Source organism: Egretta garzetta, unplaced genomic scaffold, assembly GCF_000687185.1.
Source record: "Egretta garzetta isolate BGI_Z169 unplaced genomic scaffold, ASM68718v1 scaffold412, whole genome shotgun sequence".
Classification (NCBI taxonomy): domain Eukaryota; kingdom Metazoa; phylum Chordata; class Aves; order Pelecaniformes; family Ardeidae; genus Egretta; species Egretta garzetta.
In genome coordinates, this window is record NW_009258770.1 from 648,845 (window position 1) to 659,850 (window position 11,006).

General features: G+C 44.9%; 1 protein-coding gene across 1 annotated transcript in view; it reads right to left on the minus strand.

Annotated features, from left to right (window-relative positions):
- Positions 1–995, minus strand: part of AMOT (angiomotin) — a 49,728-nt gene extending 48,733 nt beyond the window's left edge. The window contains exon 1 of the mRNA XM_009649374.2: positions 902–995. The gene's annotated coding sequence lies outside the window, so the exon portion shown is untranslated. The remainder of the gene's footprint in view (positions 1–901) is intronic.
- Positions 996–11,006: the final 10,011 nt, after the last annotated feature.

The following is an 11,006-nucleotide window of genomic DNA, read 5'->3' on the forward strand; positions in this document are numbered from 1 at the left end:
TACGACAAAGCCACTCGGGCACCCGCAGAAGCGCTGGCAGGAGTTAGCCCCGAGGTCTCAAAACCATCCTGCTAAGTCAGCGGAGTTAAATGGGTTTATAGCAAGGCACGCCGGCCAAGGATCTGAGTCACCCACCTTTTGCTGGCCAAACACTGAAAATAATGGAAAGCGTGGCAAGAACTGATCGTGACTAACTGCATATAAGCAGATATTAAAAGAGTTCCCTGTATATAATGTTCTGCTTAAAACTAAAATACACATCACGTCGCCTTCCCAGGCTCAGTCTATCATCATGGTAAACATCCGCGGGCTGCTACTGCTCTGCCGCGGCTGGGTCCGATGGTGGGTGTGGAAAGAGGAGGTGGAAGAGGCTTTGGTAAATTCCCCAACTGCAATCACAATTTTGCTGTTCTTCATCATTTTACTGCGTGATAGAAGATGGGAGCCACATTCAGAGGTGGTTTTTGTTTGAAGGCTTTAGCGCCTAGAACCACACTGTAGAATTTCAACTTTAAAAAGTTTGGCTTTAAACATGTAACAACCTTCAAAGAAAAGCATGAGCATGTCACCTTTGTGCGCCTCTCCCCATTCAAAGGCGGCCAGTGAAAGGATCCCAAAACGTTGATAAAAAATAAAGGCTTAAGCCAGTCTCCCTGTTTTGGAAGATGAAATAGCACTTGGTAACGGCAGGAACGCAGTCATCTCTGCAGTGGGACCAACCTCTGGATCAGGGAGGCAAAGCTCTTGTTCTGAAATGGGGTGAGCAACCTTAACTTCTCCTAGCCCGACGCATGTCATCAGGGCAAACCCCCAGCCTGAGCAAGGCCCAAGATAACAAACCGGCCCTTCAACAGGGACATATTTGTGTACAAACAATGGTACCTTGCCTTTCACAACCCACCTCCTCCTCCTGCTCTTGCGTACAATGCACTCGAATCCTCCCCCTGGGTGGTGGCTCCTGTCCCTGAGCTCGGAGTGACAGCTTCTGCTTGTCTCCTGGCTCCCATCCACTACCTTGTCATTTCAAGAAAAAGCAAAACAAAAAATGAGAGAAGCTGTCATGGTGTGTCCACAGCTGACTGATACACTAAGGCCTGACCACGCAAATATTAGGCCCATTAAGTAGTCCCAGTTTCCAGAAGTACTAAACGTGCAAAAACTGGCCACGTGTCAAATCCCTGCACTGCGCGACTTGGGCCTACTGGAGTTGATTCGGGCTCTTCGTGTGTGAAGAGATAACAGGATTCAGCCTTTTACTTTTTAATTGCTCTAAGCAAACGAATGCTTTCCAACATTCCCAATTCTTAAGACTGAAAAGAAAGATGTGGAAAAAAATTCAGAAAGTCAAATTTCAGAAATCCCAAATGCGGCACATACAAACATCTTTTTTTGTCCCCTCATAACTGACATTCTTTCACTGGAACAAACATAGAAACGCGTGTGCACAGTTCATTAGCATCCCATAACCTTATAGTTTGCAAACGCAAAAAAAGACAATGCAGACCAAGCTAACGAAGCACATATTCGCTAGATGCTGCGGGGTGGAGTTGTAAGGGAAACATATAGCCTGGGCGAGTTAGAGAGTTACACACCGTGCTTCAATCACACATCCTGTCTCCCTCCCACATGCTAAAAGAAAATAGTGGGGAGTAAAGAGAGAAGGCAGAGTCATCAGGAAAGTAAAAATATTGCTTAACGCAGACACTGAAAAGCAGCTAGCCTTGCCCGAGGCGTATTAACCTCAACTCATCTGCCACTGTTTATTCTACGGAGCACTGGCGCTGCTCACGTTTAACCCACACAATCGGAGATAACAGCTTTATCGGAACTGGAAAAGAACAAAGATGCATGAACTCCACATTCTCTTCCTTAAAACATTCTCCCCCTGCATCCTCCCCTCACCCAGCTCCCCGCCAGCCCGGTCCTCAGGAGCTCCAGCACACATCTGAACGTCTGCCAGCGGAGGAAGCGAGCAGTTTCCATACACACATCACGCCACAATGTGGGAATTCAGGAAACAACACAAGAAAGGGGTTCCTAATAACTGTTCCAGCATACTCGGGCCAATTTATGCAATCATACAAAGGTCACAGTCGATGTGTTAAAAAGCACAAAAGATAAACGCCACAACGGCAACTAGTTCAAAGTAGGAAAATAAATCTTGGGCTTACGAAGTGTTTGGATGACCTGGAATTGCTCCACCTACAATTTTTTTAAGAGGTTGTCCTCTACATTCTTTAAAATTCCTCCATCTTAAAGTTCCTCCCTCCAGGAATCGCTGTAACTCTGCCGTCCTTTGTCCGCAGCAGCTGGAGCTCAGGAAGCTGCTGATATTATCCCTCATGTACAGAGAGAAATCACCGCTCAGTCCTGCGTCCATTCAGTGCAGCTGAGAGGGGTGTAAATTAATTTCCGCGGATCTCTGATCTCGGGCCAGTTTAACGGAGCTTTTCTTCTTGCACACAAAAATCAACTGTTACCAGTGCTCAGAAGTGCCATTTAGCTCTTGGGACCAGACAGTACATCTCCCCCACCACCAAAGTGGGGGGCTCTTTGGCTACCCTGGAAATACGCTGTTGGGCGAAATAATGGCCCTACAGTAAACAAACAGTAATGCAAGCAATAGTAAAAAAGACTAAGAGGAGGAGATGAGGCCAAGTTTACTAAGTGAACAGGAGCAGGGAATTAGGTAGTTCTGAGAAGGGAGATTACTTTATATTTCTTGTCATAGAAGCCAAACAGCCAGTTTGACAGATATATTCACGGAAGAAAATGAAAGTAAATGAACAAATACATTAGGGGATACAAATCAAAGCAAGATTAGAAGATTTCAAAACCGTGTAAGAATCACAAGAAATGTGTGGAGAAGGCACTGAGGTACAGGAGGAGTTTGTCCAGAGTCATGCTGGGAGTTCAGTCTAGACTTGTAGAGTCACAGGCCACAGGACCAGCCTTGCTGCCTGCATGTACAGTGAATTCGGACATACAGCGTTGCAGCTTTTGCTGCCATTTTACCACCGGGTTGGACAGCACCCAGGGCCTTCAACGTCGTCATGGCCCTTTTTAAGTTGTGTTTAGAGGATTTGATGTTGCTGCTATGTCCAGCCCCGAGCCATTACAAACCCTGAAAGGCTCCCTCAGGTCCTGCCATTGGGGTACAGATGGAGACAAGCTATGATTTCTGAAAAGAAATAAAATCAACCGGATTGCAAAAACCTATATGCAAAGCCAGTTACCACTCACCAACAGATGGTAATGACCGGTATTCCCAGACCAACAACACCAGAAATTACTACCATGAAACTTGACATGCTCAGAATCGCTAGAAAGATTCTGTTTTTCAAAACACAAGAGCAGGAATACGTATTCCTCTGTCCTTCAGACACTGCTGTGTCTTTCTACACAAGTTTATTATTCTATATAATAAAATTTTAATGACCACATAACTTCTCAGAGGGAAGTAATTCCTACAGAGACTTTTGCATGGCCAACTTCATGTCCTGTCTCTATTGTGATTTACACTGTAACATGGCTCCTGCTCATCGAAGGTTTTGTATGCTATTGCATGTGAAGATTTTTAAAAGTATGTCAGTCTGGATGGCACCTCTAATGGAGTGCAACTCAAGTCCAGCATGGTTCCTTGGGTGAAGAAAGGGCCTGCGCAGGAAGGGGGAGAAAAGGAACAGCTCACCACAGTGAAATGCAACAGAATGGTCAGCAGTGATGTGTCACCCATGACTCGATCGATCAGGTACCACCTGTAAAGAGAATTATTCTAAAAAAAGCTGTGTACCCAGAAGAGTGATAAGCAACTGCCAGCTATGGAAAAACAAATTAAATGTTTCAGCTTTGCTCTAAACTCGTTCACATCCCAGTCCCCTAGACTTAAATATAGTTTTGACGAAATAAGGACAGCGGGGTTAGTCTGGACAAAGGGATTTCCTTACAAGACACCGAAGGACCTGTAAGCCTTTAACTGATGTCTATTGTACGTTAACAACCTTGATGTATGGAAGTTTACCATCTCCCCCGTTTCTCTGCACTCTTGCCTCTCACGCCTCTTTAAAAAGAGACGTCTCTTCAAAATCCGCTAAAAGGAATTAAAAGATTCCCTCAACTTCAATGGATTTGGATCAGAGTTAACTGTAAGAGTAAGGCACGGAGGCCCTGCACTTCAACACAGTCTTTGTTTGTTCTCGATGACTAAAGAACGTATGAAATCACAAGAGAGCGAGGCGTACAGCAGGTTCTGCAGCAAAAAAAAATATTTGATAATCCTGATATTTCAGTGACCATAAAGATTAAGAGGGGAAAACCACAGCTGATTCGAAACCAAAAAGCCTAACTTCTTCAAAGTCTCCAGGACTTATAACGCGGCACCTTATAAGTACCATGGGGACGGTGAAGAGGGTGTGCTTTTTGATTTCGGGCTTTTGCAACTCATTTTTAATGTTGACGTCAGAATCAGACTCAGAATTGAGAAATGAAAGAGGCCCAACCAAAAGTAATCTTTGGCTGGAAGCAACCTTCCATTGCCCGGGAAGGTTAAAAGCATGGTCTCAGTGAAACAACGAGCGCCATATAGATGCTAGAGCTCTACTAATTGTAGGAGCAGGGCCATCTTCCCCTACTACATAGAACCTGTGAATAGTAAACAGATTATTTTGAACATGAAATTCAAGAAGAGAAATTAAAGGAGAAATAATGTTATGCACAAAAAAGGTCAAATGCATTGGAACAAACTACATGAATTTCTGTTAAATAATTGTGTCAAAAAGTGGCAACTATAATTCTTCTGAGCACGTAGTTGTGCTAAAAACGAGCTTTGTAGTAAGCTACAAAAAGATTGATAATTAAAGACAGCAAGACACCCAAGTTACAGATAATTGATTAACATTTCATTTTCACAGAAATGAAAAACTAAAAATAGAATTATGGAACAAAGTCTGCTTAGGTTTTACAATCAATTTCAGAAGCTGCTGCCACATTCTGGAAGAGCATCAGCACTCTCTGCTGGTGATCTCTGTTCAGTAGTTATCTAGGGGAAAAATGAGGAATGAAAATGCATTATGTTTTCGATGTGGAATGCCATTTTTGTTTTCAATGGATGATTAATTAGATCCCTATCAACTTAGCAAACAGCAACTCTAGGAGCTAGTTATGTTTTTGGAAACAATACAGTCATTACTAAGAAGTGTATTTACTATGGGCAATCATCATTCACTGGAATAAATTCCACTGTCGCAAATAAACATCTGATGTTTAATGCTTCTCTCTGCAGAAAGCACTTCTGTGCTGCCCTAGCACAAAGACAAGCTGGTGTGAGAAGTTCCCATGGTGCCAAATCCCTTGGCTCCACCCTGACTTTCCATCAATTTTAGAGCTACGCCAAGAAAAACAGCTCTTCTTAAAAAAGTCCTAGCATAGCACTACCCTAAGGTAGACACAGTGGAAATGCTGCTATGTTTTAATCAAAGCAAACCTGCTCCCAGCCCTGGCTCTGTTACACCCTTTGCCAGGAAGCTGGAAAAGCTTTGACTCCCTCTCCCCAGCATGCACCCAAGCCTTGTCCGCACCCCTTGTGGATTACTTCATCGCATCTGAGCCAGAGACTGCAGAGGGACAAACAGATCAGGAGCAAAAAAAGAAAAACAAAGCCAAGTACCTAAGTGACAGCTGTCCCAGTTTCCAAACTATGCACAGATCGGGCATCGGTAAGAAGGGTTAAAGACTGGTAAATTGAATCCATGTGCAGCTCATGGAAGTGTGGGAAACAAAAGAGACAATGTGAGTTAAGGACAGAGTATTCATTAGCAAAGGGCTCAAGTTTCTTGGCTTTTGCTGGTCTGCTTCCCAATGGCCATTTTTCAAGGTAGCTTTTTGTTCTTTAGTTTTGAACATGGTCCTGGGAAGACATTATACTCTTTCTTAGCTAGCAAACTAAAGCTCAGTACATGTTGAACTGCTTAAAATAATTTGTCTTTTTAATTCCCTGGGGGCAAGAGGGAAGAACAATGTCAGAGATGGGGTTTTTCTGCTGGGCTACAGCGGGCTTTGGATCAGAGCTTTATGTGACATACCTGATCCAAAGACCTCAGGCACCTTCATAAATATTCACTTACACTATGGTATTAAATACTCACATAAAGAAATCCAATCTTTTTAAAAAAAAACAAAACACACACACCCCCCCAAAAAAAAAACAAAACAAAAACAAACCACCATGAGACTTCATAATGCAGCCCTATCAATTTGAGTCAGCGTAAAGCCATTACTGGAGAATGGCTGCCAAGCTCTTGAGCCGCTGCTCCAGCTCAGCTCTGCCTTGCTGGGGCTGGACCTGCCATCCCTGCCTTTCAACGCCTGCGGGGCACTCAGAACTTGTTAATGAGGATGGCTTCAAAGTACCTGGGGTGCTGAAGAGATTCAGTTTACAGCAGCAGCATTAGTTGGAGAAAGGGGTCCCAGTCATTCACGGGGAGACGCCTGGGGTCTCCAGTTTTCCCACTTGCAGGGCACAGCCAACCCTCGTATCGGGTGGAGTGCGCAGCAGTCATGGCTGAATTAAATAACGTGGGAGCGTGAGCGATACCCGTGGGGGCCCAGTGCTCCCAAAGCCCTGTGGCAGGTCTGTACCCCACCATCACATGGCAGACACCAGAGCAAGACTGCAAATCCCTGGTGCCTAGGGCCAGTATTTTGAAAGCAGCTCCATGTCTGGCAGGACATAAATACCACCTTAGGATCTGCTTCATAAGGTCCTTACATATATAAGCCAAGTCTTGAAAATCGACCATTGCTTCTTCAGAAAAATCTGAATTTTGGTAATCCTGGGGCTTAGAGGGGAACTGATTTGCTGCTCAATCAAGAAAAAGCAGTAATTAGAGTGGAGTTCTGAAAAAAGCAGTTAAAATAGCAGGTCAGAAATTGAAACCCAGGGTCTGTTTTACTGTTTCAGTCAGTAGGTATCTGTATATTAAGCATAGCAAGATACACAGCATTTTACTTTGACTATTTTACTTTATGAAGTAAAAAATGGGAAGAACAGCTCCTGAATTAGAGAAACAGCTAAGAGCCCTAAAAGGAACAAATACAGTAGTAAAAATAAGTGAGCTTTAACATAGTCCTACGTCAGAATCAGAAATAATTGTTCTACTGCATTCTGCTCCTGACAAATCTCAACTTCAGGAGAGCTTCACATCTGCAGAGAGTGCCCAAGGAACTTTTTAAGCATTCAGGGATCACCGACACTTGGCTGAGCGGGACAGCGTGACAGCCAAATGCCAAGCACAGCGCTCTAAAACATTGCATGAGGAACAAGAGATTCCTGCCTAAGGGATCAGAGCAAGTTTCCCATTGTAGAAAAGGACAAAAGGTTTCAAACCTGAAGTTTCCTACTTTTCAAGGAAGTTAATATTCTGGACATGACAGGACCCAGCAAGAGATCACTGATCTACGAGGAACAAGAAGATGCTAAAAGCCTTGAGAACTTGAGCAACTACAGGAAATTAACATGATTACTTTTTTTAATATTATTAAGTATACATGCCAGACTGCTCCTAAATATTCTCTTCCCACATTCATACCCCACACCTTTACCTTCGTACCATATGAATTCCGTATTCAGCCTCTGTCCCTTGATCATTAATGCAGACTCCTAAGCTCCAGACTTCAAAGAAATGCACGCGTTAAGAGTCACAGGCACAGGACTGGAACAGCGTCAAAGCCTCCCTGTGCAGGAACCTCAATCTTCTGTTTGACTTCACTGTACAAATACCTCGTTCTATCAAGACTAGGAAATTCAATGATTTATGTAGGGCTTCCCACAGATTAAGTTAATAAGGGAACCCAACAGTGCCTCATCTCCTTCCGCCTTCCAAACACTGGTAAATGAAAGGAAATGGGAATGTCTCCTGGGGTAAGGGAAAGACGTGAGCGCTCTACAAATGTGCAAGGGAAGAAACCAAAGGCTTCATTGTGTGGATACGCACTTCTCCAGGAACCCTCTTCCCTTCTCCTCCCTACCGTAAGTTGCAGATGATAATGTTCTTAGGGAAACTTGGTTCAACTGCAAAGTCTCACCCACACCACAGCGATCGTCACTTAGAGTGGTGGTAGTTTAGTTTTCTTCCTGCTTTTTCTTTTACATCTGTCCTTCCTTTGTCCCTCCCCCCTTTCTTCTCAACCTCCCTCTTTCTGCTGCTCAAAATGTCTGCACTCCCTGCTTCCTTATTTCTGTAGGTTCCCTTCTGTCACTTGCAGTACATTTCCAGTACCACCAGCATTACTCAGAGCTCCAGCCATGCCTTACTAGTCAAAGCTTCCAGCATATGACACTGAATTACAGTTTAACACAATACAAATGAAGAAATTACAGCACAAATAGATCAAGAGAGAGGTCTCTCCAAGACCTGAAGGGACCTAGGGACTCATTTTAATGTACCTTGCAGTCAACATCCCTTGGAGTTACATTTGAAAATTACACCAGCATTCCCTGGCCAAGGTTAAGCCTCATCACAAGACAGAAAGAAAGGTAGTCTGGAAATTGCCCAACACCAAACTAACACAGGTGCAGGGTTTTTTAGCGGTAAGAAAGCTGCTAGTCATCAGATTCAGGCATTTTCATCGACCAGATGGTCTACGCTTGCTCTGAGCTAAGTTAGACATTACAATGGTAAAGTGTGAGAAGCTGTTGTAGATACACATGCTTCAAAGTGCCTTCATCAGCCTTATGATCCCTCATAAAACACTGGGCTACAGTGACAGTACTGATGGTAGACGGTGTTATGGAGCAATGATTTACTTACTGAGAAAGTGAACTATAAAGCCCAACTCAGAAATTTCTCTGCCTAATGAGAACGTTGCAATTAGGTCATCACCGAACACTGCGTAACCACAAATTGGAGCAAAAACATTCCCAGAGAATAAGTAGTATGTGACAGCAGGTATTTGGAATGAGAACAAGGATTTCATCCACGTAGCCCTACTGCTGAATTATGTAGGTAAACAGCAGTCCCGAGATAGTCAGCTTCCAGTGGGGACATGCAGGTGTCAGGATACATAAACCCGGTTTAGCACTGGCAATCTAGAGCCTAAACACCTAAACATGAAAGTTCCTGTCCAACTTGGATGAAATTTGACAAGGTGTTCAGAGCAAGTTTCAGGGTCAGAATTCTATTTAGGTTAAGTATGAACTGGATCCAGGCCACAACCTTCCTTCTATCTATCTTCTGGACCCCAGTTTGAGCGATGCTTCTCATTTCCAATAACTCTTTCTGCTAAAAAACTCTATCAGTTTCACACCTAACCTTGCTCAGGCTGTACATTTTGGTTAAGCCTCCAAACACGAGACCTTTAATCAGATGACAAGGTAAGGGGTGTTAATAGGAGAACACTCCCCAGACTGCTTTTGGTCACTGAAACTCCCTGACCCTCTCCCTCCCTGGGGTCCTGCACAGGCACATGGAAGTACCTGCTGTTGGGGCAGCCAGGTCAGGAGCGTGAAGATTTGCAGGTTAATGGGATACCGTTCTGATCAGGGAGATTAGTTTACAAGGCCATACCTTTGAAGACTGGCTTCTTCAGAGTGGCATTCTGGTTTACGACTGGGGATTTATTTTAACTAGATTGTACCCTTAATTATTTATGACCTATATTATCTGCAGAAGCTGCCCAAACCCTAAGCCTTAATAAGGATAATTGGAGTAATCATATTTTTACCTCTTTTGTAAAGCACCTTGAGCCTTGCTGATGAGAAATGCTAGGACAGGATTAAATGCTTAATAAAAAATTATCATTAAAAAGTGGAATAAAAATGAAGAGTGAACTAAAATAGAATTTTCTATTTTATACTGCATTAGGGCTGAATTGAGGATCATTTGTCAGAGGTGACACTCTGAAAATTTTAACCTGAAAATTGAATGGGGATCTTCTTTGTGCAAGTCACGATGGGAGATTCCAGGCGAGGATGCCAAGGGCCAGAACCTGGGCCCGAATGTCGTGAGAAGTCAGAACAGCCCCCCAGGAGCCCGCACTATAGAAGTGCTGGGCAATCCGAACATATGCTGGCGATTCAGTCAGTTCTTGGCTATTTACAGCATCGAGCAAAAGCAGTGGGTGTTTGAGGTCACCCAAGTTCCTGTGTCCACCACAGCTCCTCCCCACTAAAGACTTGGCCTTCCAGCCCTCACCTTCCTCAGAAAGTATCCTGGAATTGAGACAGATGGGATTTGTGCTTCTGCTTCGACCACGCGGTAAATGGCACAGTGAGTATTTATGGGCCTACCTCCATCAGTCTGCTAATGGAAGGCACAATCTTTCAACCTGAGGGCAGACCATGAAGTAGTAGCGGGGATGGCTGAACCCAGAGCCTCAGGGGGCGGAGGTGGGATCCCCACTCTCTACCAGGCAAGGATGCAAACCCAAAGTTTTTAACTCTTTGGGGATTACCACCCACAAACTGGCATTTTGTTCTCTGAGAGATCAAAGCAGGAGGATTTGGAGTCATTTCTGCTTAATTCAGAGTTTGGCCAAGGGCAGATCAGCTGCTGTGGGTATTTGGGGCTGACAGGGACTTTGGGGGGAAGAGGAGGGCATAGCAGGCACCATCTCTTGCATCTGTAGCAGAGGCAGAGGCCCTGGACCTCCTCTGCAGGACTGTAGGTAGCAAAAACATCCCCTCACATTACCTAGACTGGAAAACGGACCCGGGAGGGGATGGGGCGCCTCTGCTCTCTCCTTCACACCCATTCCTCTGTCCCCACCACCACAGGCATCAAACAGTCCCCACTGCAAGCCCCCACAGCCCTCTCCTCACCTCGCCGCCTGCCTACGACGAGACTTTCCCCGAGACCACCGGGGGTGTCTGCGGCGACCCCCAAATACTGGACCTGGTCCCGGGGGTTTGCGGGCTGAGCCACGGAACTGCCCCACACCCGCCCCCCGCTCCCTGCGGGCAGCGGAGAGACACGGGAGCCCCTTCCCCGGGCTCCGAGGGAGGACCCCCG